Genomic DNA, 27662 nt, shown 5'->3' on the forward strand with positions numbered 1-27662 from the left:
TCTTTCAGCTGGTGGCCAAACTGGTGAATTGAAAAAGCCAGTAAAATGTTCAGAGGATCTCATGCAGTGAATCTTTAGATGTTAGACCTCTGGAATAATTAAGCAAACTGTCAGTATGGTTTCTAAATCAGTTTGTCCATAAACACACATAACCCTTTCACCGCCGCACTACCAAACGGTTAACCCTTTCACTGCGACAATACACAGAAGGTTAACCCTTTCACTGCCACACCACCGTCGGTTGTGGGATAGTAAAGGGTTAACCTTCTGTCGTGTGGCAGTGAAAGGGTTAAGAGTCCCTGACAGAGAGGCAGAGGCACCCGGCTGGTACAAATATGTTCTGATGTTTTTCTCTTCATCTGCTCCATAAATCAAGCCACTCCAGATAAACTCTGAAACTCATCCGTGACCTTAACCCCCACATGCACACACATGCACACACACACACGAGCGCACGCATGCACGCACACACACACACACACACACACACACGCATGCACACACACACACACACACAAACACACAAACACACACACACACTAGATAAACTATATTGTTTTGAAATATAGTATATGACCCTGGTGTAATTGAGATATTCCACCAGACTGTGGTTGTGGTGTTTTGCCTGTTATTGGGATGTTTTTTCCTCCTACCATTTTATATGAAGCCCAGGTGAATGAAACCACTGCAGTATATAGATAGAACCGGATAGAGGGGGATATCAATGCCCATATAAGGAGTATCCTATGTCACGGCCATGTAAACATTACCTCTTTCTCACTCCTTCCACAGAACTTTCTCACTCTTCCACAGAAGCTGTACTATTTTTTTTCCCCTTGTGTTCTGATTACCGGTATATATATAATATCTCTGTATTGTCCTCTGTTCATATACTGTATTCTGTTTGTCACTTTTGAGAAACGAATGCACGACTACTAAAGTCATTTTAAATCCTGAAATGCCAGTTAGCTAAAACTCTAATTATTATTCTCAAATATGAAGCTACAGTACCGCGGCGTAGTTCTTGGTGCTTATGGCAACTTTTAGACATTTTGTAAGGTAAACACCACAACGTTATTATCTCTGGGCACTTTTCTATACAACTCTGTTTACACAGCTCTAGCTCTGCCTACGGAGCCCTATAACAATAATAATACATCTTATTTGTAGTGCACTTTACATTTCAATGACATCTCAGAGTGCTACAGGTTAACCTTTCACTACCACACTACCAAAGGGTTAACCCTTTCACTACCACACGACCAAGGGTTAACCCTTTCACAACCACACTACAGAAGGTTAACTCTTTCACTACCACACTACAGGCTGTCTAGTGGTAGTGAAAGGGTTAATCTTCTGTAGTGTGGTAGTGAAAGAGTTCAAAACAAAGCAAAGAGGGGGGGGGGGGGGGGGGGAGAAATAGAATAAAAATGTAAAGCAACAGATAAAATAGGCAAAGCACGACACTAGACCTCTGTCCCCCGAGCTCGACTGTAACGTCCCCTTCCTCCCCAGGGACCTGACGGCGGAGGACCAGATCGCCCTGCTGAAGTCCAGCGCCATCGAGGTGATCATGCTGCGCTCCAACCAGAGCTTCAGCCTGGATGACATGTCCTGAGCTGCGGTGCGCCAGACTTCAAATACCAGATCAGCGACGTCACCAAGGGTCAGTCTGCCTGCCGCCAATCCCTGCAGCCGCACCTACACACCGGAGACAGCTAGTCGGGCCCGCCCGCGCGCACACACACACACACACACTCATTTGCACTGAACTGTGGGGGGAAGTGGCCAGATGTTTTTAGGGGAGGGTCTGCGCCTCATTAGTCGGCGTCAGCGTGGTTTTAAGTGAAAGGTTACGGGCACCGGCACGGGTACGGGCACGGCCCCCACGTGCGCCCCATGCTAATGCGCCTCCCGGTGCTGTGGAACCAATCGGACACATCTGCGGCGGATCCCTCGGGGCATGGCTTTCATTTGCCTTTCAAACAAGACCCCCTCTCTTTTCCACGAGATCAACCAAAGAATGTCACTCCCCGAGAACCTGCTCACAAAAACCGCACAAAACAACCTCTGTCTGGTTCAGGGGGGGGGGGGGGGGGGGGGGGGCGTAGCTCTTGTGCTAAATCAGTGGGAACTGTGTGTGTTTGTGTGTCAGGGAGTTTTCTGACGCAAACCGTCGCGCTCACCTAGACACGGAGACGTGAACTACCGTCGTTCCGCTGCTGTCACTCCAGAGTTTCATCACGAGTTGTACTGCCAAAGTAACAATAACCCGGACACAAATAACACGCAGTGTGTGTGTGTGGTTATTAGCCTTTCTCGTGGTTACTCATCTGAGCATCTATCAAAGTCAATGCAACAGACAGGCTTTATTTATTTATACTCTGTGCAATAATAACCCACAAAAAAAATGTAATGGGGGAAAGATGAAAGGTAGTTTTTAGCTGAGGAGGAATGATCTTTCAGGAGAGTCCCTTTTGAACGGCAGCCAACAGGAACATGAAATATTAATCAGCTGGGATGGGAAGGATGATCACATTCCCTGTGGAGGATTCTCTCGGGACAGGCTTTGGAGGCCCCTAACTGTACATATAATACACACACAATATATAGATATATATACACACATGACACAATATATATAGTATATTGTGTGTGTGTGTGTATATTAGATTCTAGATTGCTATTAATGGGTAAAAGGTTTTTGACTCCTAGCCCTCTTTTCTACTTACCGATAAGAAAAGAGGATTAGTTGTTTTCACTCAGACCCAGGTGTGACATAGGGCCCTGGGGTCAGTTCTGATTGGCCTGTTAAATTGAATGATTTATTTTCTGACAACAACATGAGCTGAATGTTGTCCCAGCACTTAATCATTTCAGGCTACTAAATCCACACCAAAGGTTTCTCTTAAAGGACAAGTTCAGCATTTTCTACCCATAGCCCTATTTCCTATAGTCCTTCCTCAGCTCAATCCACACTGTTCTTCATACTGGAGACCTCAGACTAGTTACCACAACAATAGGGCTGTCTTAAATACTTTGAAGCTTTGAAGCTTCGTTCGATGGGCATGGGATTCGAATATGAAAATAAAATCCGATTATAAAAAAATAAAAATAAAACGATTAAAAAAAATGATTGTTATGATAAGGCCAGCTTATCATAACAAGTATTCATTGTGCGTGAGGCTGTTTGTAGAGCTAAATCTATACTTTATATTATTGCTATCTGTCCATTCTCATTGTCAATGGACACTATAAACCGTCCTTTCAAAATGGCTTAAATAAATAATTTTTCATCAATACGTTCCCATTTTATAGCCCTCAACCGTTGGATCCGAAACACGGACATGTCCGTGGTTGGCCGGGAGTGTGTTAAAGTGCATTCTTTAGCTCGATGTCAGTGTGCATTCATGAGAGAATAAAACACAAGTAAACTTATATGTAAATGTGCAGTTATCTGATTTAGATACACCGATTAATCAATAAAATAATGTCTGGATGAATGGATTTCTTAAACCATGGTTAGGAGCCGCCCTAGTGCAGCACCAATAGCGTTTAACCCATTCACTACCACATGTTCACTGCGACAATACAGAAGGTTAACCCTTGTACTGCCACGCGACAAATGGTTAACCCTTTCACTACCACACTACAGAAGGTTAACCCTTTCACTACCACACTACAGAAGGTTAACCTGTACCAGCTGTGTTGTTGTCCTGATCCAACACTGTCTCCTCGGGGCCGGCTGTAACCCTGTGTTGTTGTCCTGCACGCGGGACACACGATGGAGCTGCTGGAGCCCCTGGTGAAGTTCCAGGTGGGCCTGAAGAAGCTCCACCTCCAAGAGGAGGAGCACGTGATGCTCATGGCCATCTGCCTGCTCTCCCCAGGTAGGTTGGTGCTGTCCCTTTTCTCCCCACCAGGGGGCGTATTCAGAGTCATCTAGTCTTTATCTGTAGCACACATTGCTACATTGTCATGCAGCGAACACACACTTGCGAGATGAGGGCGACACACATAGGAAACACACACATGCATTTTTTTGTGTGTCGCCGTTGAAGTGACGCTCTGCGCTTGACCCATCCCGTCAACCTTCCTCCCCAAGGACAGCCGGGAGCAGACATGGGCTGTGGCGTGAGCCTCCCCCGGGGACCAATCCAAGTGCTCCTGCCTGTCTTCGTCAGGGACGCGACAGCGTTAGCGATCTGTTCTGCATGTTTTTTCATTGGGTTTATCTCTTTTTCTGGAAATAACATGCAAACTCCACACAGAAAGGCCCGGGAGATACCCCACATGGCAACCCGGCAACCTGGTCCCCAAGCAGGTTTCGAACCACTGCACCACCATGCCGCCCCCCCCTCCCAAAGAAATGTATTGGGCAAAGTTACTGGAACCCTATATTTGTTAGGATTATTCTCATTTTCTTATTATCTTAGATTTGATACCCCCCCCACTACTCAGGCACTACAAATCACCCATGTCAGCCAGATGGTGGCTCTATAACAAAGGGTCAAGCTTAAAAGGCCATACCCTATACAGTGTTTCCCACAGGATTTTCAGATACTATGGGGTAGGGGTGGACGGTATAAACGGTATACGGTATAAACGGTATTAATTTGCTCTACGGTATGGATTTTGACTATACCGTGTAACCGGTAGAGTAGCTCTAAAATAGCAATGACGTCATGTAACCACAGCGCGACTATTTCAATCGCATTTGCCCCTAAAAATAGATAGAATTAGTCATAGATAATAGATATGTGCAAACTGGAAAAAGTTATTTAGGAGGCTTCGCGCAGTGGGCGTGTCAACACGCAATTGTCATTTCATAATAAACACATATCACCGCGGCGCACAGCAAGTTTCAATTTCAGTTCCTGGCATTTTTAACCAGTGGAGAAAGGTAAGAGATGTCCCTATCGTTTTTCTTATATGAATTATTCTACGTTAATAAAACATACCTGGTGATCAACTACAGTTTGCTGTAAACATTATGATATGCGTGTAGTGTTATGATAACGACGGCTGCAGCGGGAGCCGGGAGGACGGCGGCAGCAGTGGATTTGCGAACGGTATCAGTGTTTCCGTTAGAATAATTTTTTTTGCCTGATAGGCAGGCTATATAAAGAATGACATCCTCAAGGCATGTAGATTTATAATATTTTAACTTAAAACTAGGCTACTTTTGCGTATAAAGTCATTATATTCCAAATAAAATAAGTCCCGAGTCCGTGCTGCTCCCATTGCAAACAGCCGGGCTGGATGCTGGATTTTGCTAGAAGCATATGTAGCTGCAGAGCCGCAGAGCCAGCGGCGCTTTCAGGTCAGGTCCGCTCAACAGCGCCCCCCCACCCAACGGCTGAAAGCTGTGACCAGACCTGAAAGCGCCGCTGGCTCTGCGGCTCTGCAGCTACATATGCTTCTAGCAAAATCCAGCATCCAGCCCGGCTGTTTGCAATGGGAGCAGCACGGACTCGGGACTTATTTTATTTGGAATATAATGACTTTATACGCAAAAGTAGCCTAGTTTTAAGTTAAAATATTATAAATCTACATGCCTTGAGGATGTCATTCTTTATATAGCCTGCCTATCAGGCAAAAAAAATTATTCTAACGGAAACACTGATACCGTGATATATACCGTTACCGTCTATGCTTCAAATTATACCGTGATATAAATTTTAGACCATACCGTCCACCCCTACTATGGGGGGTGAACCTCCGACCCTCTAGGGGGGTCCGGGAGCATGCCCCCTTGTAACTTAAATTTGTTTGTACATTTTAAAGTTAAATGCATCAATCTGGTGCACTTTGAGAGCAAAATAAAGAGGCTAGATATATGATGAACGTTGTGCTCAAAACACAAAATCAACTAGACTAGTGCTTCCCAATCCTCTCCTCGAAGCACCCCAGCCGTTCAATGTATTGGTTAAATTCCACCACCAGCACACCTGATTCAACTTAACTAGCCCTTTATTAGTTGAATCAAGGTGTGCTGGTGGTGGAATTGAACAAATACATGGAACGGCTGGGGTGTCTTGAGGAGAGGTTTGGGAACCACTGGACTAGACTCTAGAGCATACACTTGAGCCATCAAAGAAATGAAGCAAAAGTGGTTTCCTGTAGTGAACTGGTTTATTTTTTGAAAATAAAAAAATAGAGTGGATTACTATTACGACTACTACCACTGCCAATACTACTGATACATCCCTATTGGCAAACTTTATATTTAAAAAAAATAGTATAAAAAAAAAAAAAAAAAAATACATTTATTAAAAAATGTTTATTAACTTTTTGTTTTGGTTCATTATACAACTGTGGCGGGACTAATTAGGCGGGCCGCCACAGTCTAGGTAATTAATGGGAAACCCTGCTATACTCTCATACACCTATGCAGCTGAATGTACGCTACAGATTTCCCTGTCTGCCATATTGACATAGTGTTTGCCCACCATTTTGACGTTTTTGAAAAACCTTCAATCAACACCCAATTTCATAGTGAGCTTCAGGGGAACAACATACCAAAATGGGCCAAATTGTATAAATCATATGGTGGCTGTCAACCAATGAACCTGAGTAAGTGCATTTCTTAGCACAGAAGTGGCTGTAAGTCAATCATTTGACCAATCTCCATGTGCTGTGGTAGTTATGTTGGGTAAAGGTTAGAGATGTTCCGATACCATTTTTTCCTTCCCGATCCGAATCCGATACCTAAGCTTTGGGTATTGGCCGATACTGATACTGATCCGATACCAGTGCATACATTAAAAAAAATATATATTATATAAATTATATAAAAAAATTTAAAAGAAATGTATACAGCTACTGTTTTATATATACTGTTTTTTAGTAATAACTATAAAGTAATGGTATTTATTCAACAACAGGTGATTGTATAGATTAGTATTAGTATCAGTAATTGAAAACTATCTCAATGAGTTCACCCACGGAAAGGTTGTTGGCACATTAGTTCCACACGGACATTATTCGTTGCTGCACTTGCTTCCACAAGGCTCCGTTTAAGTAGCAGAGGCTGTGTTGTGATTTTTGCACAATAAATATTCAACATTCTCTTTTGAGACTCCGCCTCAGACTTATCATTTGGCACTAAAAGCTAAACATTGTCACCGATATGGCTGTCCGCAACATGTCATTAATTGTGTACGCGAGGTGGTCTATTAATGGCGACGTTAACGTGAGCTAGGTTAGCTAGCATGAGCTACCGGTAGATGGAAAGACTAATGTTACTGGTGAAAATGTGAAATGAATACTCCTTTGCCAACTTGCTGTACTTTGCTTGCAGGTCTGCAGCCATTATTGCTGGATTATGAATAGCCCCAACTTTAGCCAAGGTAACGTTAAAGCTAAAACGTTAACATTAGTTAACGCTAGCTTTCGGTTAGCTATTCAATGCTAACACCACCAAGCGAACCCATCAGAGCTCCCCGTCAACACCACTCTGTCGGGAGGATGGCATTTAAGAAAGTATCTGCTGTTAAAATGACAAACAGCATTGACAATTTAATTTACGGTCGGTTAAAAACACGTTTGTTTTATAATGCTCACTCAGCAGACCGCAGTGTTGTTGATAAATTACGCCATATGGTATCGGAGCGCAGAATTAGAGGGTACTCGCCGATACCAGCATTTTAGGCAGTATCGGCGGCATTTCCGATACTGGTATCGGTATCAGAACAACTCTAGTAAAGGTGTCATAACTGTACAATTACTTGAAAATCGCTCTATAGGGGGTGAAATAGTGCAAAAGAAAACTACTAAAACCGCCTTGCTGTGCATGAATGGAATCGGTGAACGTGGTAAAATATAGTGAGAACGGTTCTGACGGCGCTTCAGCAGCAACGTAAAGTTCACATTTTATTTTTGAATTAATAAAAAATCCACGGTATGTCAAGAGGTCTGTGATCTTCTGAGATTGTCTGGCCAAATGAGATGAAACTTTCAAACGCTGGTACCTATGATCAATTATGAAGTTCATCACAAACTAAACCCTACAAGTAGGGGTGCACCGATATATCGGTCGGGTATCGGCATCGGCCGATAAGTGCCTTGTTGACTGCTATCGGCGATAAGCTCAAATGTGCCGATAGCAGTCGCCGATAAATAACCATCAATTTTTGTAGCGTCAAAAGGCAAAAAAAAAAAAAGTTCACTCGCAACCTACCTGCACAACGCCCGCCGCCGTCCCCCACACACACACACAAGCTACTGCATCAAAGTTACTTTATGATTAACAAGTAGGGATGCCCCGATCACGTTTTTTGCCACCGATACCGATCACCGATCGTCGTGAGCCATATCGGCCGATACCGATCCGATACCGATTGTTTTTGATTAAAAAGAAATTAAAAATTATTTTATATAAATTTTTTTTTTTTTTTTTTTTTATAAAATATATATATTATATAATTAGACTTGTACTTGTATTATCTGCGACTGCGAGACATCGCCACCACGCAACAAGTCAAAATGCTCACTATCTGCAAACAGCTCCACTGTCTGTGTGTACTCTAGTAGCCCAGCTCCAAAAAGGATTCTCCGGCGCTGCAGCGGGACCCCATTGGTAACGTTAAGTGCTTTGGTCATTTCACATTCAGCAAGCCCTCAGCTCGAATACGCATTAAATCAATGTTATAAGACATTGATATCAAGAGCTATCTGTAGCTACTGCTAGCCGGCTAGATGACGTTAAGACAACTTTAGTTCAATGGGACATTTCGTTTTGAACAGTAAACGAACGTCAGCTAACGCAAGCTAACTGAGGTATGAACATGAACTACTAGACTTTCTGGATCATTTGTTGATATCAGGAGCTATCGGTAGCTAGCCGGCTAAATACCGTTAGACAATGCCTACTAAACGTGAATAGTTGACTGGGTAATTTTGTTTAAACAGTAACGATAGCTACGTAGCTAACGTTAGCGCAGGTCGAATGCAGTGCACTACAGACTCGAGCAGAGGAGCCGCACCTCTTTGTTTACAAACTCTACACGGGGGCGGGCGGGGCTAGGGAGGAGGAGCAGCGGCAGTTTGCAGGTCGTGTGTGTCTGAGACAGACAGCGAGTGAGAGCTTCGCTTGATCGGTTTCCGCTATCGGCGAATATGACTAATTATCGGAATTCACAGATTGCATATTTATACTGAGTATCGGCCGATAACGATCGGTGGCCGATCGATCGGGGCATCCCTATTAACAAGGCATTCGTTTTGTGGCATTAACGTTATATAGTTAGTGTTACACGGACAATAACATCAGCATATTATTATTACCCATAGCAGCAAGGCATTACTCCGAGTCCGTTCATTAGCTACCGGGAGATGCAAGACTAACGTTACTGGTGAAAATGTGATTTGCGTTGGAATACTCCTTTGCCAACTTGCTGTACTTTGCTTGCAGGTCTGCAGCCATTATTGCTGGATTATGAATAGCCCCAACTTTAGCCAAGGTAACGTTATGGCTAAACCTTTAACAATAGTTAACGCTAGCTTTCGGTTAGCTGTTCAATGCTATTAATAACACAACTCCCCGTCAACACCCTCTCTCGGGAAGATGGCATTTAAGAAAGTATCTGCTGTTAAAATGACACAAACATTCGTTTTGTGGCATTAACGTTATATAGTTAGTGTTACACGTTCAATAACAAGCATATTATTTACCCGAAGATAGCAGTAAACAAGGCATTACTCCATTAGTCCGTTCATAGCTGAGTTCCATTCCGTTGCTCATTCCGTACCAAACTACCCATTCTGCAATCTGTTAATAAAGTTTTCAACCAGACAAATGTATAGAAAGGCTTTGTTTTATTATAACATTTGTTGCAGTAAAATCATTATGTCTCATTTGGTCATGCTGTGGAGCGCTGGTCGGCGGGCCAGGCAGCTAACGAATTAGCTCCGTTAAGTTTGTTGTGCTCTCGAGTGAGTCGCAAACAGAACAATGGCGGCATGCCCGAAAGTAGAAAATGAATAAACGCTTGCCGATTGGTGGTAAGGACAGCAGGAGGTGGGTGCTAGCAGTGTGGCGTAATTGGCCGAATCGACTGTCAATCAAAATGGTTCCATTGCATTGGTTGAAAGCTCTGGTTGAGAGAATAGTATCCCGCTGCAGGCCGCCAGAATGGTTCCATTTAGGGATGTCCGATATTATCGGCCTACCGATATTATCGGCCGATATCGGCATTAAAATGTGATATCGGAAAATATCGGTATCGGTTTAAATTTTTTTTTTTTTACATTTCTATAACATTTGTTTACCCAGGCAAGCAAGTAAGAACAAATTCTGATTTAATTTATTGTCAAAAGTATGCATAATGTTGTATTAATTCCACAACAAGAGATATGTAATGTTAATTACCTGAAATTATTCAATTTTTTGGGGGTGGAAACCCTGCATATATCGGTATCGGTTGATATCGGTATCGGAAATTAAGAGTTGGACAATATCGGTATATCGGTATCGGTAAAAAAGCCAATATCGAGCATCCCTAGTTCCATTGCATTGGTTGAAAGCTCTGGTTGAGAAAATAGTATCCCTCTGCAGGCCGTCAGACGATACTGGGAGAGAGATAGTGATACCATAAACATATTTCTTGATGTTTCCTTTTTTTAAGTAAGTAAAGAGGCCTACAAATACAAACATACACATACAAATATACAGTAGTTTCATTAAAAAAAAATAAAAAATTAAAAAGAAATTAAAAAAAAAATTACAAATACTTATATACAAATATACAAATATCGGTATCGGCCGATAGTGTTAGTTGAACAATCGGTATCGGTGGCCAATTTTCATATCGGTGCATCCCTACCTACAAGTCATAAAAATGTTGTCCAAATGATACAAATCACAACACAGCAGTGACGTACCTCCATACTCGGAACCTGTAAAGAGGTTTTCATTTGTACAGAGAATGAACCCACAAATCATGAAAACATTTCTTTGACACGTTGATAGGTTTTCCCCACCGCTCTGTCCTGATCTGAACTGTTATTTGCATAGATGTGGTCACATTAATTGGCTGGATGTGATGCCAGAGAGTGGAGATTTCTCAAGGCTTAGATGAGTCGATCGGCCTCACGTGTGTGTCCAGAGAGGGAGGCTCATGCTGATATCATGTCACCGACCCATATTGTGCGGATGATACACTTTTGAAAGAAAAGAGGCAAATCCAAGCTATAAATTGAGGATGAATTGAAAACACATTTGTGAGTTTTGCTGCCTGCTGGTGCTAACATTAGCAGCTAGCATCCACCATCAATAGGTACTGGATATGTTCAGCCTGGCAGATCGGCTTGGGCTCCGTTGTTCTGTTGAGCAATGTTTCTCACGATGTACCAAAGACCATTGGCTGCATGTGGCCTCACAGCGATGATGCCACGAAGCGGCATCTCTTATTATTATAATCTGTTGACAGGAATAGATTAGTATTAAAAAGCCAACACCACCGTGACCATACCAGCTCTGACGTTAGCACACAGACACGTTAGCTAATGTTAGTGAGCCAGTCAATTCACTTATCACCTTAACGAGCTAGCAGAAAAGCATAATGGTGGGGCCATTGTCTCAAAATCTAGGGGTTTATTTGTGTCTGTGAACCCTTGTGCTAGTTTAACACAAACCAAAGTGATAAAGACAAACAGTGTTTATTTCTCATATAATTCTACTCATCGTCACGTCAGTCACTCACCCCACCTTTAGTCCAATGACACAAAACCTTCTACTATGCAGCTGGACTTTATATACGACTTGGTAGATATCACCCACTCATGCCAAGGCTGTGCCAGCATGCACACTATCAGTTAGCATAGCATGCTAGCTAGTTAGCATGCCTGCATCCTGCCCCTGTACATTGCAATTATCATCGGCATTGGTTACCATGCTACGCCAACTGACATCACTGACTTTCTATAAAAACATGCTTACAATAAGGACATACAAATGAGTTGGCATTAAATGGTTAGTAGATTTGGTGCAGTTTATTTACTTGAGTATTAAGGTGCATCTGTGTGAGCATGGGTCTTCTGTATGCAAGCAGGAATTCAGGTGTGTGTCAAATAGATTTACATGTTGTGTGCCTTTTTCTCCAATTACGTTATGTTGCGTTACGCTATGCCAATTCCCCCCTGGTCATTCCGCTGCCTCCTCTTGTCGGTCTGGGGAGGGTGTAGACTACCACATGTCTCCTCTGTCAGTCTGGGGAGGGTGTAGACTACCACATGTCTCCTCTGTCAGTCTGGGGAGGGTGTAGACTACCACATGTCTCCTCTGTTGGTCTGGGGAGGGTGTAGACTACCACATGTCTCCTCTGTTGGTCTGGGGAGGGTGTAGACTACCACATGTCTCCTCTGTCAGTCTGGGGAGGGTGTAGACTACCACATGTCTCCTCTGTTGGTCTGGGGAGGGTGTAGACTACCACATGTCTCCTCTGTTGGTCTGGGGAGGGTGTAGACTACCATATGTCTCCTCTGTTGGTCTGGGGAGGGTGTAGACTACCATATGTCTCCTCTGTTGGTCTGGGGAGGGTGTAGACTACCACATGCCTCCTCTCTCGGTCTGGGGAGGGTGTAGACTACCATATGTCTCCTCTGTTGGACTGGGGAGGGTGTAGACTACCACATGTCCTCTTTTGGTCTGGGGAGGGTGTAGACTACCACATGCCTCCTGTCTCGGCCTGGGAAGGGTGTAGACTACCACATGTCTCCTCTGTTGGACTGGGGAGGGTGTAGACTACCACATGTCTCCTCTGTTGGACTGGGGAGGTCGTAGACTACCACATGTCTCCTCTTTTGGTCTGGGGAGGGTATAGAGACTACCACATGTCTCCTCTGTTGGTCTGGGGAGGGTGTAGACTACCACATGTCTCCTCTGTCGGTCTGGGGAGGGTGTAGACTATCACATGTATCCTCTGTTGGTCTGGGGAGGGTGTAGACTACCACATGTCTCCTCTGTTGGTCTGGGGAGGGTGTAGACTACCACATGTCTCCTCTGTTGGACTGGGGAGGGTGTAGACTATCACATGTATCCTCTGTTGGTCTGGGGAGGGTGTAGACTACCACATGTCTCCTCTGTTGGTCTGGGGAGGGTGTAGACTACCACATGCCTCCTCTCTCGGTCTGGGGAGGGTGTAGACTACCACATGCCTCCTCTCTTGGTCTGGGGAGGGTGTAGACTACCACATGTCTCCTCTGTTGGACTGGGGAGGGTGTAGACTACCACATGTCTCCTCTGTTGGACTGGGGAGGGTGTAGACTACCACATGTCTCATCTGTCGGTCTGGGGAGGGTGTAGACTACCACATGTCTCCTCTGTTCGTCTGGGGAGGGTGTAGACGAGGAGTTTCACTGGGAGAGCGTAACACGCGGAGGTTGTAGGCGAGCGCTCTCCCTGAGCCTGACCAGATTAGGAGAGATTTTGTATTTTTCAAACATAATTATAGGTACTAAGCTTCATCCTTAACACATTGGGCGCCATGGGTTATATCCATCAATATACCCTGTCTGCCACCGTTGAAAGCCTATGGAGATGTTTACCTTCTTTGCAGGGCTATAACTTTTTTAATTTGATTGCTACATCGATTATCTATCGTTCAGGATGTGGGAACGTTATATTTTTTCATTCATACATTGTTGTGTTAATACCTTCTAGAATATAAGTATGTTTTTAATCTTTTCGGCTGTAATTCCAAAAACAGTAGTTATAGGCCCTGAAGCATAATGATAGATTATTGCGTTTGTTATAGCGTTTGTTTCCTATACACGCTATATTAAAAAATTCAAATGTATATGATCGGTATACATTATGCTTCATCATGCGTGAAGGAAAGGGGGGGGGGGGGGGGTCGTTTATAATTCCTTGATCGTCAGTAACGGCTTTATTTACTATGGGTTGATACGTTGATCAGATGGTTTGCAGTGAATCCTCTTACCGTTCGCCGATGAGACTGGAGGAGAAATATCCCAATAATTTGACGCCGATCTCCTACATCCATTTCCGGTTTGTATGGCGCAATAAACACCGAAATCATATAGATTATTAAGTTTAGAAAGCGATCCAAATGCACTATAGTGTTTGTCTGGAGTCCCGTAACAAGATGTGACTGCCGGAGGGATTTCCTCGACGCACTGATCGGCACTTCCGGTTTTGGCGAGAGTGTAACTCGCCCAACGATCCACCATGCGGCGGTATTGAGGCATTGCAATCTCATACAGGGTCCCGCTGGAGTCCGGAGGTTGGCTGGATGAATTATGAATGCCATGGCGAAAAAATTAAATATTGATCCCAAAAACGGCGTACGTCATTCTTGGCGTTCAACGCATGGCGGGCAAAAACGGCGTAACTCGTTCTTGGCGCAGGATGTGTTAACCTTGGTGTTTGAATTACTGAGTCAATATTCAAATGTGGTTGCGCACATATTGTCATCTTTATTGTGTATGTGTATGATTCATTCAGTGGGAGTTTTCTGTGCAGTTGCAGATAAGAGGCAAGGCTGTACCAATAAAGAAATTTCTTTTAGTGAAGGATAATCTGCACAGCGCTTCATCAAGACATCGTCAGTCTGAGCGTGTGGAAGTAGATCACTGGAAATGTGACTTTTGGGAGTCTCTGTGATTACTGCTCTTCCAGTGCTTTTGTTAACAAAGGATCAAATTATTATCATTCAGTTATAAAACTATTCACCAAAATGTATTGATTTTCCATTCGATACATTGTCTTTTTTTTGTTTTGTATTGTATTTTTTTTTTTTTTTTCATTTTTTAAACAAACTTGTGTGTCAAATTAGACACACAAGCATTAACAGTAAACATCCAATGAAATCACCATTTGAATCATTATAAATGTAGTATACGAGATATATACCTAATACTAGATCTAATACCCTACATACATATGCTCCTGCTCGCTCCCCCCCCCCGGACCCCCACTTGGATAATCCATCCATTTTCATTTGTTTCTAACCAGGCACTACAATTCATATGCTAGCTTTTATTCTCTCCACCACTTCTAACCAGATTGCAATGTTGGTTTCACTGACACCTAAAATTCTTGCTGTAGAAATCTCTAGATAAATCACATTGAGATAGGTAAGAACCCATACCTTCCGGCACACTTTTTTTTTTTTTTTTTACAGTTAATAGTATAAAACCTCCAAGTATTGTTACACTTGGTTCAAAACTGACCATTTACTTAAGCAACCGTTACGAATTGGCACAATGCCATGCAAAAATAACACATTCAAAACCCAGAAAAATGCAGAAAGGAAATGGATTATTGAATCGCTATTATTACAAGAATGGATTATTTGCCCCCCCCCCCCTCCTGCTGTGGCTGAGACGAGGCCCAGCAGTTGCAGCGTGATCTCTTTCCTCTAATGAGAGAAAGTGAGCATCTGTCATGCCTGCTCAATCTCATGTCCAGAGTGACTAGAGTATATAACCCAGTGCAAGTTTAGGGTAAGTGCAATCTGAATCTCTGCATTTTGCAAGCGCAATCTTTAATTCATCTCTCAGTAAATCTTCACCCCGGTTACATTGTTATTAATTACACTTTATAGTCATGCTAATGACACTGTGTAGTCTACATATTATGCTGAATACAATGCATAATGCTCTATAGTCTACATATATGCTGTATACTCAGTATACATGCTCTATACTCTGTATATGCTGTATGCTCTGTATATATGCTGTATACTCTGTATATATGCTGTATACTCTGTATATATGCCGTATACTCTATATGCTCTATATACTCTATATATGCTGTATAGTCTACACATTATGCTCTATATACTCTGTATATATGCTGTATACTCTGTAGTGTTTCCCCTAGGATTTTTTTCACGGGGTGGTAGGCCCCCCAAAACTACTAGTGTTGTCGCGGGGCGCATCTGTCACGGATACGTGGTGTGTCAACAGTGTCGTCATAGACGCGCGGGGTAAGGCGGTTGTTAGTATCGGTGCATTTCTCTACACCAGGGGTCGGCAACCCTAGGCACGCGTGGGCATTTGCATAGGCACAGGGGGCAGCAGTACATTTTTTTTTTTTTTTTTTTTTTATTTAATATTATAGTGAAATATTTTGCACTGTTGTCGCATTTATCTTGTTGAAATCCTCCCACAGGTTCTTTTTACTACCACATTTAATTGAGACCCTTTATTTGTTTATTATTTCAATTTAGCTGGAAATACATTGCTACATCATTCAGTAACATTTGCAGAGCCTTATAACAAAAACATTATTACGGTCACCATTGTGACCAGTGGGATTATTCAACAAATTGCATTATTTATTTTTCTATTTCATTGAACATTGCACATGTTAAAAGCTATTTTTTTACTCAAAATGTGAGTATTACCAAGTCAACTTGTGTTCTTAAAACAATGACAATAAACATAGTTTTATTAGGTTGAAATAATGTGGTTGTGTACTTATTTTTCTGTTAACTTATTATGGATTGAAAACTGAAAACCTTAATGCACAGTAACTGAACTCAATATTTTTAAGTTCTGGTAACTTATTATTATATTTTTTTTTACAGTGTAGTCTTGCGATCAATCAACTTATTTACACGATATACCTCACATTCACCCTCCATTCACATCCTGGTGTTCTCGATTAGGCCTGTAGGTGGAGCTATGACAGCACACGTACAGTACACACACCAATGGTGTGTGATGTGTCCAAAAATGAATGGGCAAATGTGAGTGAAATGGTCGCACTGTATGCAGCTGTTTGTCTGCATTGCATTCCCCCCCCCCCCCCCCCCCAAACTCAGATTTAGGGTTGATACAACCATCATAATAATATTGTTAATAATAACAATAACAATAATGATGTAATAATGTAAAAATTATCATTAAAAAGACCTGATTATGAGAAAAAAATATTACGATGCATGGAATATTGTTGAGGCACACTAGTTACAACTATATTTCAAACAGGCACTCCATGTCAAAAAGGTTGCTGACCCCTGCTCTACACTGAGCTGAAATGAAACGATTGCACGTAAATTAGGTAAATAAATATTAACAATTGGCACAATTAACACTTTGAGTGCCGGGACACGTCTTTTCACGTCTTTGCTGGCCATGCTAAAGTTGCCGGGGGACGCTGTACAGCGTCCTTATATCAATATTTCAAAAATCTGCGATCGGATTCATAATGTCCCTCCGCTGGCCTGAGATCCACCAGCAGGACCCACTGAGCTCTCTGGCGGTTCAGGAGCGCCATCTGGTGGCCGATCGGCGCAATCGCCAAAACAGGATGTTGAATAGAGGTTGTCATGACGACCGTAGTACTTCCGGGCGCTCGCTATGGTTCATGGGACTCTGGCTCGTCCCGCTACACGGTGATCGATTGGCAATAACTCGATAAACAACATGATTTGGACGTATATACCATTATACAAGCTGGAGATGGACCGGGTAAAAATATATCCCATAATGATAAAATTTCTACTCGACGATGATCGCCCAACGGCGCGCGGAGATTGGGGTGAGTTTCAGCGTGTAACGTTACCGTCTTAGATACTAACTGCTATTATCAACATTTGACCCACATTAGATGATTGGTATAACGCTGCCCACGGAATTATAAACGCCCCCTCGCCCATCCGGTCAACATCAGATGACGTGTAGTAACTTCTAGAAGTACGTCTAGTTGGAATTTTTTATATCGCGCTGATTGCCATCAAACTGTATTTCATCATCAATATAATGCATTTGGGGCTATATATCACGTTCTGGAGAAAGCTGCAGAAAGAGATGAAAACATACTTATACATTAGACCATACTTTACTATGAATATGTGAATGAAAAAGTTTAACGTTGCTACACAATGAACAATACATATAGGACTTTGAATGGGCCCTAATAATGGCAATGTAGCAATAGAATTTAAAAAGTTATAGCCCTGCAAAGAAGGGGACTTTCTCCATAGACAAATAGCGCTGGCAACCTATGGTATATCATGAATTTAACCTTAGGCAACCAAAGTGTTAACAATATTTATTTACAACACATAAATTAACTTATTTACAATTATACATACAGTAGTGACAACACACATATGAACTATTTACAATACAGGGAGGCACATACAACACTCTAGCCCCTTTCGTGACTGTGATGCACCGAGTGAATCCACAGTCACTTGCGCCTCAATCGGAAACCAACCTGTGTTGACCATGAAGGACTGGTTCTGGCCGAACCGTTCGTTATAAAAGTATCACAGAGACATTTCAAAGGTACTCACAGTTGCACAAGGGTTTCGGACAGAGATACGGGATGGTTTGAAAGCTCTGCGTTGCTAATAAACATTTTAAATATGTTTTATAAACTTGTCAACACTGCTCAAAACGGGTTTATTTCCAGCGTTGGCTGCCTGGTGCGCCTGCGCTGTGATCACAGCGCATGCGCATCATGCACCCAACGCCGGAAATAATGCAGTGTTGACTAGTTTATAAAAATATATATTTTTAAAATGTTTATTAGCAACGCAGAGCTTTCAAACCATCCCGTATCTCTGTCCGAAACCCTCGTGCAACTGTGAGTACCTTTGAAACGTCTCTGTGATTCTTGTATAACGAACGGTTCGGCCAGAACCAGTCCTTCATGGTCAACACAGGTTGGTTTCCGATTGAGGAGCAAGTGACTGTGGATTCACTCGGTGCACCACAGTCATGAAAGGGGCTAACAACACTCATAACTGGAAATTCTGAGGGCTCAGAGTGCACACTGGACGCTCTGACCAAAGAGCGGAGCAGATTTTCAGAGTGAATTTATTAACTCACCTTAACCTCTTAACACTTTTAGCGCCAGCCATTACCCTTATCCCTGTAGCTAATGCGCCAGCTTTCCATAGCCTATTTCCAATGTGCATCACTATGTTTGGAGAGCTATATCTATATTCTGTATTATAGCTATGGAAACAATACCACTGGTCATTTTATCCCGTCGAACATGCAAAAAAGAGATAATTTGTGTATACATTTTTGCGCGTTATCCCGTGGTGAATATTGTATAGTTTAGGAGTGATCTGGGCTAATTCTGCTCTGATCGTCAACGGCATTCGTTTTGAACACCACACACGCTGATCAGCTGGATCAATATGAAATCATTGTAGGATCAAGGTGGAATTGACGTCAGATAGTCCTTACCTTTGATTGGGGGTATTCCAAAAAGAATATTCCAATTGTCTGATCGCAATTTCCAGTATTGGTGTCCATCGGGTCCCAGACATAATCCGGCACAACACATGCATCGAGGGGCCATGGACGTGTTCCAATGTGATCGGGTGAAGCGTTAGACTTGCCTGGACCAAAATTCTCCGCCCGGAGGACATTAGATCTGACACACAGTCTGGAACAGGGTTTCAAAGGGTGGGCGATACTGCCACCTACTGTAGCAGGATCTGGCCGGTACTGCACTTTTGGCGTCTCAGTATGGCTTTCAGCTGTAACATATCGGTCCGTGAGTGTAATATATATATATTTTTTTTGTATCTCTCTTTCTCCGATTTTTCTCTGTTTTTCTCCCTGTCCCAATTTAGTCGTTGTGCCAATTCCCCCCCTCCCCTACTTGGTTGTTGTGCGCATGTTCTCCTACTGGTCGGTACAAGGGAACCCTGAAGTATCCGCACGCTTCCTCCGACACGTGCGGCGACAGCCAGTGGCTCTCTTCTCACCTGGCAGCGAGGGCTCTCATTGGGGAAGTGTAACGCGTGGGAGGTCACCCTGCCTTCCTCAAGTCCTGCCTCCGCTGAGCAAGCTCCCAGACCTGACCTGTAGGCGTCACTGTCCACAACGCCAGTTTCCCACCCACGGCTTCCCTCCCCCTAACCCAGCCAAACGAGTTAGTATAGCGATCAGCCCAAGCCAAGGCAATGCTGACTCCGGGAGTCGAGACCACGGCCTCTTGCATTGGTGACGAGCGCAATCTCCGCTACGCCACCTGACCGCCTGTGTGAGTGTAATATTACACATGGGATTAATATCAATATTACACATGGGAATGAAATATGATCTCAATAACGTCGTACGCCGTGGAATGGCGGAATTCGCATGACCTTGAAACCCGTCGTAAGCCGTTTTTGGCGGTGGATGTGTTAAAAGTTAATCGTGAGTTAAAAAAAATAGTGGCGTTAATAGAATCGGGCGATAACACGTTAATACCACGTTAACTTTGACAGCCTTAATAAATATAATACTTAGTTCTCCAACACAAAACAGAAAAGCCTTCATAGACTAAACAACCAAGTACTGTGCAACAATCAGACATGTATTAAATATACGGCTGGGCTTTGTGTATTTATCTAATATTAATAATAGTAGTACCTGAGATTTATATAAAGTTTTTATAGAATGCAAACTCACACAAAGGGATGGGGGGGTAGTGAGACAAACAACACAAACACAAGGATGTAATTGGGGGGAGTGGGGGTTAAGTGAAGGCAGTGGCGAAGAGATGGGTCTTGATGCAGGAAAACTGAGAGACACTCTTGAGTCTCTGATGTCTTGAAGTAGTGAGTTCCAGAGTCTGGGAGCTGCCCTGGAGAAGAGCTCTGTCCCCAGAACAGGTTGAGCTCGGGGAGAGAAGGCAGGCTGAGGCAGATCAGAGGGACAGAGAGGGCTGGTAGTATGGATGGGCACAGATTGAGTACTCGCATAAAAAAAAATAGAGTAGTGCTTGAGTACTTGTTTAGAACGCATCTTAAAGAACATGGCAGCGGCAATAACGATGCACAGAAATATACCCAAATGCTTAATGTGTATTGTCAGTCAAAAAGAGTCAGTTACCAAATTGTGTAATATTACATTACCTCCACTCTGTCTGCAGCAGGTCTCTCCGCTCATAGAACAGCATGTCCGTATCAATAGTCTATGACCGCTACGCAACGTGGGCGACATGTTGTTGGCACAATTTGGAAATGCACAAACATGAGCCACTGTTTTTATTTTTTAGATAATGCTAAGCTAGCTGTATCCCAACGCACCGGTGTACAGCACCATGAAATGATGTAGATGCCAAAAATGGCAACACCTTGTCTTATAGGGACTGCTACCTTATCATTTCATTGAGCTGTAATTAACACAACACAAGGATTCAATGTCCCCGGTGACATCACTGGTGGCCATATTCAAACTGTGTGTGCAAAACGTTATGGTTTTTGGACGTGTGTGAGATTATGTGCAAAATAAATCACTTCATTGTTTTTTGGTGAAGTGCCCATTTAACACTTTGGGTGCCAATCACGTGTTAACACATTTCTGGGCCCCGACAGCTGAGTGCCAAAAACGTGTTAACACGTTTCCGGGTCGTTTTTTCCTTTTTTCCCGATATTTTTACTCATTATCCATCCAGGGAGCCTGTTGTTACCATAGGGAATGAGTCTGAGGTTGCCAAAGTGCAATACCGGCCGCATCCAGCTAGACGGCAGTATCGAGCACCCTTTGAAACCTTGTATCTTGGCCTGTGCGTCGATCTAATGGGTCATGGTCGTTTTATAATTTTTTTGCTCAAGCTGAGCGGTTATAACGGTCGGATTAAGAATAATCAAATGCTCCCAGTGCATGATGTGTGGTGGATTATGTTGGCGACACGATGGACATCAATACTTGGAATCGCGATCAGATAATTGGAATATTCTTTTTGGGGTACATCCTAGTCAAGGTAAGGGCTATATGATATCAATCTTGCGTTGATCCAAGCATGTCTTCACCTCGATCCGAATATGTGTGTGTAACGTTAGTCCACAATGTATGCCGTTGGTGGCGATCAAAGCATCAAAAAACAACCCCCCCCCCCCCCTTCATGCATTCATGATGAAACATAATACCTATGATATAGGTTTGATTTGAGAATAATAGCGGGTCCAGGCAAGAAACGGCAACGGTTATAGTATAATATACGCATAAGGCTATTCCTCAGCATTTCAGGAATTACCCCAGACCGATCTAAAAACATACTTATATTCACCACGGTATAACGCGCGAATATATGCATGGCAAATTATCTCTTTTTTGCATCTTGACCGGAAGAAAGTCACTGTCAAATGACCATAGTATTATATCCATAGCTATAATATAGAATATAGTTATAGCTCTACAAACAAGGTGACGGACTCCTATCTTTTAAAGCGTGGCAGTGAATAGGTGGGGCCCGAAAAAGATGTGTTAAGAACATACTTGTTGAGTTAATTAAACAGGTATTTCCATGAAGGTCAACCTCAGCATGAACATGAAGTTACAGACATGAGCAGCAAAACACGTGAAATACATCACACATACTAGGGGTGGGGGGAAAATCGATACGTAGTAGTATCGCGATACTTTGCGTGGCGATACTGTATTGATACAGGGACGCCAAGTATCGATATTTAATTATTCATAAAAAAAGAAAAAGAAATAAAAAAAAATTTGTATAAGGAAGTTGCATTGTTCATTTCAATACCTGTAATACACAGTAGTCCACACACACACACACACACACACACACATGTGCATTCAGTTAAGTTGGAATATAACTGTAATACAAACAGTTCAGTTTGTCAGGTACATGCAACACAAATTACAGTGTTTACATCTTTCTGCTTGAGAAAATACCATGTTCTGCAATAAAAATGATTGAAGTGAGATGAACAGACTGAACTTTATTTGATTAGATAAAACATGTTGACAAAGTTTTACTTTGCAGTTGAAAAAAGGTAATAAATTAAATGTGACAAATAAAAAAAATCTAATGTTCGCAATTCTCAGCGTATCGCGATATATTTAGTATTGCGATACTATCGTATCGTGACGCAAGTATCGTGATACTATCGTATCGTGAGGTCTCTGGCGATTCCCACCCCTAACACATACCGTATCCGTGCGTGTGTGTGTGTGCCGGAAAGTTTGCAACCCCATGTGTGTGTGTCCCATCACTGTGGTCCTTTAACCAGAGACAGTCTATATAACGAGACGGATCACTGTGGTTGTTTAACCAGAGACAGTCTATATAACGAGACAGTTCACTGGTAGTTTAACCAGAGACAGTATATAATGAGACGGATCACTGGTAGTTTAACCCGAGGCAGTCTATATAACGAGACGGATCACTGTGGTTGTTTAACCAGAGACAGTCTATATAATGAGACAGATCACTGTGGTAGTTTAACCCGAGGCAGTCTATATAACGAGACGGATCACTGTGGTTGTTTAACCAGAGACAGTCTATATAACGAGACAGATCACTGTGGTTGTTTAACCAGAGACAGTCTATATAACGAGACAGATCACTGTGGTAGTTTAACCCGAGGCAGTCTATATAACGAGACGGATCACTGTGGTTGTTTAACCAGAGACAGTCTATATAACGAGACAGTTCACTGGTAGTTTAACCAGAGACAGTCTATATAATGAGACGGATCACTGGTAGTTTAACCAGAGACAGTCTATATAACAAGACAGATCACTGTGGTCGTTTAACCAGAGACAGTCTATATAACGAGACAGATCACTGGTAGTTTAACCAGAGGCAGTCTATATAATGAGACGAATCACTGGTAGTTTAACCAGAGACAGTCTATATAATCAGACAGATCACTGTGGTAGTTTAACCAGAAACAGTCTATATAATGAGACGGATCACTGTGGTAGTTTAACCAGAGACAGTCTATATAATCAGACAGATCACTGTGGTAGTTTAACCAGAAACAGTCTATATAATCAGACAGATCACTGTGGTAGTTTAACCAGGGAAATCTGTAAAGCTAAAGATGGAGGCGACAACAAAATTAAACATGTGCTGTGATTTAATGTTTAGTAAAATTACAATTTAGTGCATCTTGAGGTGAACTGTGAGTAAAAAAATGCTGCCAATTTTGGGAATGGCAGTGAGTGGTTGCCATGGTAACTGAGGACTCTGGTAGAAACGACTGGAAGCTGAAACTAAAGTGAACATTTTTACTTGTGTTTCTTAAACGTCTCTTGCAGTGGAAAATTACTGAGTTCATGCAAAAGCTCTAAATATTTTTTCTGTACATGTTTACCAGAACATAAGTTATTTCTGCGTTTCTTATCTCGAACGCATGTCAGGCTATATCTGTTGAAACTGTCAAACCACATAGATCAACTGTCAAACCACATAGGTCATTTCTTACTCAAGATCTGAGAAAAATACTTCTCTGAGAATGTTATGCAACACGTAGCCTGCACGTGTGTGTGTGTGTGTGTGTGTGTGTGGTGTGTGTGTGTGTCTAGCATGACCAAATTAGGATACACGTGAAGCATGCTCAGAGAACCTACCCTGGTAAATAAAGGTTTTCGCAGTAAAGTCTACACTTGTATTATATTTGTGTGGGGTGATTGTGCAGGGAGCCTCAACCACTCTGCTGATGTTGTCATGTAACAGTTAATCATTCCTCTAATGTTTCTCACAGGGTTCCTATAACATGTGAACGCTTAATTCAGGCGCCTCATATCCAGAACACCATAATATACCAGAATATATATATTAATATAAAATATGACAGACCAATAGTATCCAGCTGCAGAACGGCAGACCAGCCACACTCTCAGACCCAAACGCATTTCCTTTGATTTAATTATACATCAAATGATTTATGAAGTTAACTTTTCACCTGGATAACGTCAACATTCAGGGTGAATGTAATGTGAGAAATTGGGATTAAAAAGAAAAAAAATTATTTGGGTCTGAGAGTGTGGCTGGTCTGCCGTTCTGCAGCTGGATACTATTGGTTTGTTTTGGCAAAATTCTTCTGCTCTGTGTGACAATAAATAAATGAATGATGATATGCAATTTAAAACCAAAACTAAGGCCTCAGTATGAGTTTAAGACGTGAACATGGTCATGTTTGTTGAATAAAAAAAAAAAAGTTAAAAAAAAATATATATATATATATTCATGGGACCTCCTATAGGGAGAGTGTAGATGCCTCACAACATTGTTTAAATACTTCATCATACGACAAACAATCTGCGTTAGGGATGCCCCGATCGATCGGCCAGCGATCGGTATCGGCCGATATTCAGTATAAATATGAGATCTGTGAATTCCGATAATGCTTTATTTTCACCGATCGTGAAAACTAGGGATGTCCCGATCCGATCACGTGATCGGGGCCGATCACGTGATTTTCCGAAGATCGGGATCGGCAAAAAAAAATTATAAATAAAATCTGCAATTTTTTTTTTGTATTTTTTAAACAAACACATAAACAAACATGACAACATAAAATTAGATATACAAGCATTAATTAACAGTGCACATCCAATGAAATCACCATTTAGATAAATGTCTTATACAAGATATACCCCTAATACCTGCTATCTAATACCCTACACACATATGCCATTTTTTTTACTTTTTTTTTTATTCAACAAACATGACCATGTTTACGTCTTAAACTCATACTGAGGCCTTAGTTTTGGTTTTAAATTGCATATCATCATTCATTTATTTATTGTCACACAGAGCAGAAGAATTTTGCCAAAACAAACCAATAGTATCCAGCTGCAGAACGGCAGACCAGCCACACTCTCAGACCCAAATAATTTTTTTTCTTTTTAATCCCAATTTCATATATATATATATATATATATATATATATATATATATATATATATATATATATATATATATATATATATATGAATGATTTAATTCATTCTTAACCAGTGTGTTTTCTGAGTTGTTTGGAGTCATGTCCATAACGCTGGAATTGACCTGGTTGGAAACAACACATCAGGCAAACACTGAAAACAACCCACAACACCGGACCAAGAAGTTCATTACTATTGAATTCTGCTAATTAGTGCAGAATCGCAAATGATACAGGGTTCCTGTGGGGTCTTAAAAAGTCTTAAAACATCTACATTTAATAATGAGAATGCTTTACCTTAACAAGTCCTAAAAAGGTTTTATGATCTTGGTCTTAAAAATGTATTGGAATAGGAAGTTACTTCTGTGTTGTGATAACTTCTCTGTATCTTGTTTAAATGTGTCTGGGGGGGGAAACAGCCATCAGTTCCTCATACCTCACTTTTGCATTTTGTTATTGTATTCTGTACATTTTAGTTTTGTATATTGTATATTTTGTATAGTGTTTGGTCTTTATTCTTTAACGTTTTACTGTATGAAGCACAATCTCAGGAGGCTCATACAGAACCAAGCATTTGACTATAATAAGATATGATATTCCTTTATTGATCCCCTTGGGGAAATTCAGGCATCATAGCAGCATGGGGGGAGGGGAGGTACAGGTATGGGCAGGGTAATAGTAGAAGATATAAATACAGATAGAATTAGAGTACAGTAGGAAAGTAAAAGAAATAGGCAGTGTAAACAATATAATTAACTCTGAATATAATGCTTATGAGCAAGATGCACAGATAATGTACAAATAAAACAAAATTTGAAACTTGAAACCCAACAACAATTCACGTGGAATTACTTCTCTTATAGTAATTGTCCTTCACACTTTCCCCCGCAGACCGTCCGGGCGTACAGGACCACGCGCGCATCGAGGCCCTCCAGGACCGCCTGTCCGAGACCCTGCAGGCCTACATCCGGCTGCACCACCCCGGCGGGCGCCTGCTGTACGCCAAGATGATCCAGAAGCTGGCCGACCTGCGGAGCCTGAACGAGGAGCACTCCAAGCAGTACCGCTCGCTCTCCTTCCAGCCCGAGCACAGCATGCAGCTCACGCCCCTGGTGCTGGAGGTGTTCGGCAGCGAGGCCACCTAGGGGAGAGGAGGCGAGGGAGGTTCCGAGAAGGAGGGAAGGAGCCTAGGTGGGAGAGGAGGCGGGGGAGGGTCAGAGAAGGAGGCAAGGCGCTGAGGCTGTAGCCGGGCAGGGGAATCAGGTGGTGCGGAGGAGGGAGACATAAGTGGTTGTGTGTGGTGCGTGCGTGTGTGCGTGCATGTGTATGCATGTGTGCGTCAGTTGGTTTGAAAGGAGTTTATCCAGGTATAAAGACCTGAGACAGAAGAGGTCACCTGGAGAGGAGGTAGAGATTGAGAGAGAGAGATGCAGCAAAACAAGGGAACTTCACATAATCCAATTATAACCATACATAGAACCTCTGCCTATATATATACACAGTATATATATATATATATATATATATATGACATAGTGTTTCTGTCTTGTTTTTTTAGATGACAAAACCGCTGCTTAACACGCCCGGACAGTGTGTCGTCCACCCGGACATGACAAATATACTCACTCATCCATTCACTCATCCATTTAGCCATTCAGTTTTAAGCTACCTCTTGGTTTCTTTGGGAGTCTTGTTTTTTTGTATTCACATGACCTAAATGTGAAGCAGTACATTTTTTTATTTTGTATTTTTATTTTGTTTTTTTATTTCCTTCCACATAACATAGAAACCATACCAATATGACATTTCAGTATGTCGGTGCGAACACAGTGCCTGCAAACTCGTCGTCGTTCTTTACGTCTCCGCGTTTTCCAATTTTCCACCATTTCTCAGTGACTTCTCTCTAAAAAAAAAGGCGTCGTGCCGCGTCAGAAACGCAACGCCTTTTCACATGTTGCCAAAGGGTCCAACTACTCTCTCCGAAAATAAGCTCTGGTGCAAAGCTACCATACCGTCACACCAAGGCCTTTCTTTTTGCGCGCA

At 42.3% G+C, this 27662-nt stretch overlaps 1 pseudogene across 1 annotated transcript; it reads left to right on the forward strand.

Moving 5' to 3' along the window:
* Positions 1–996: 996 nt before the first annotated feature.
* Positions 997–26764, forward strand: LOC311229738 (vitamin D3 receptor B-like; annotated as a pseudogene). The gene is made up of 4 exons: positions 997–1007; positions 1516–1666; positions 3774–3890; positions 26511–26764. The product of its transcript is annotated as a vitamin D3 receptor B-like (transcript).
* Positions 26765–27662: the final 898 nt, after the last annotated feature.

Source organism: Notolepis coatsorum, assembly GCF_963971535.1.
Source record: "Notolepis coatsorum genome assembly, chromosome: 6".
Classification (NCBI taxonomy): domain Eukaryota; kingdom Metazoa; phylum Chordata; class Actinopteri; order Aulopiformes; family Paralepididae; genus Notolepis; species Notolepis coatsorum.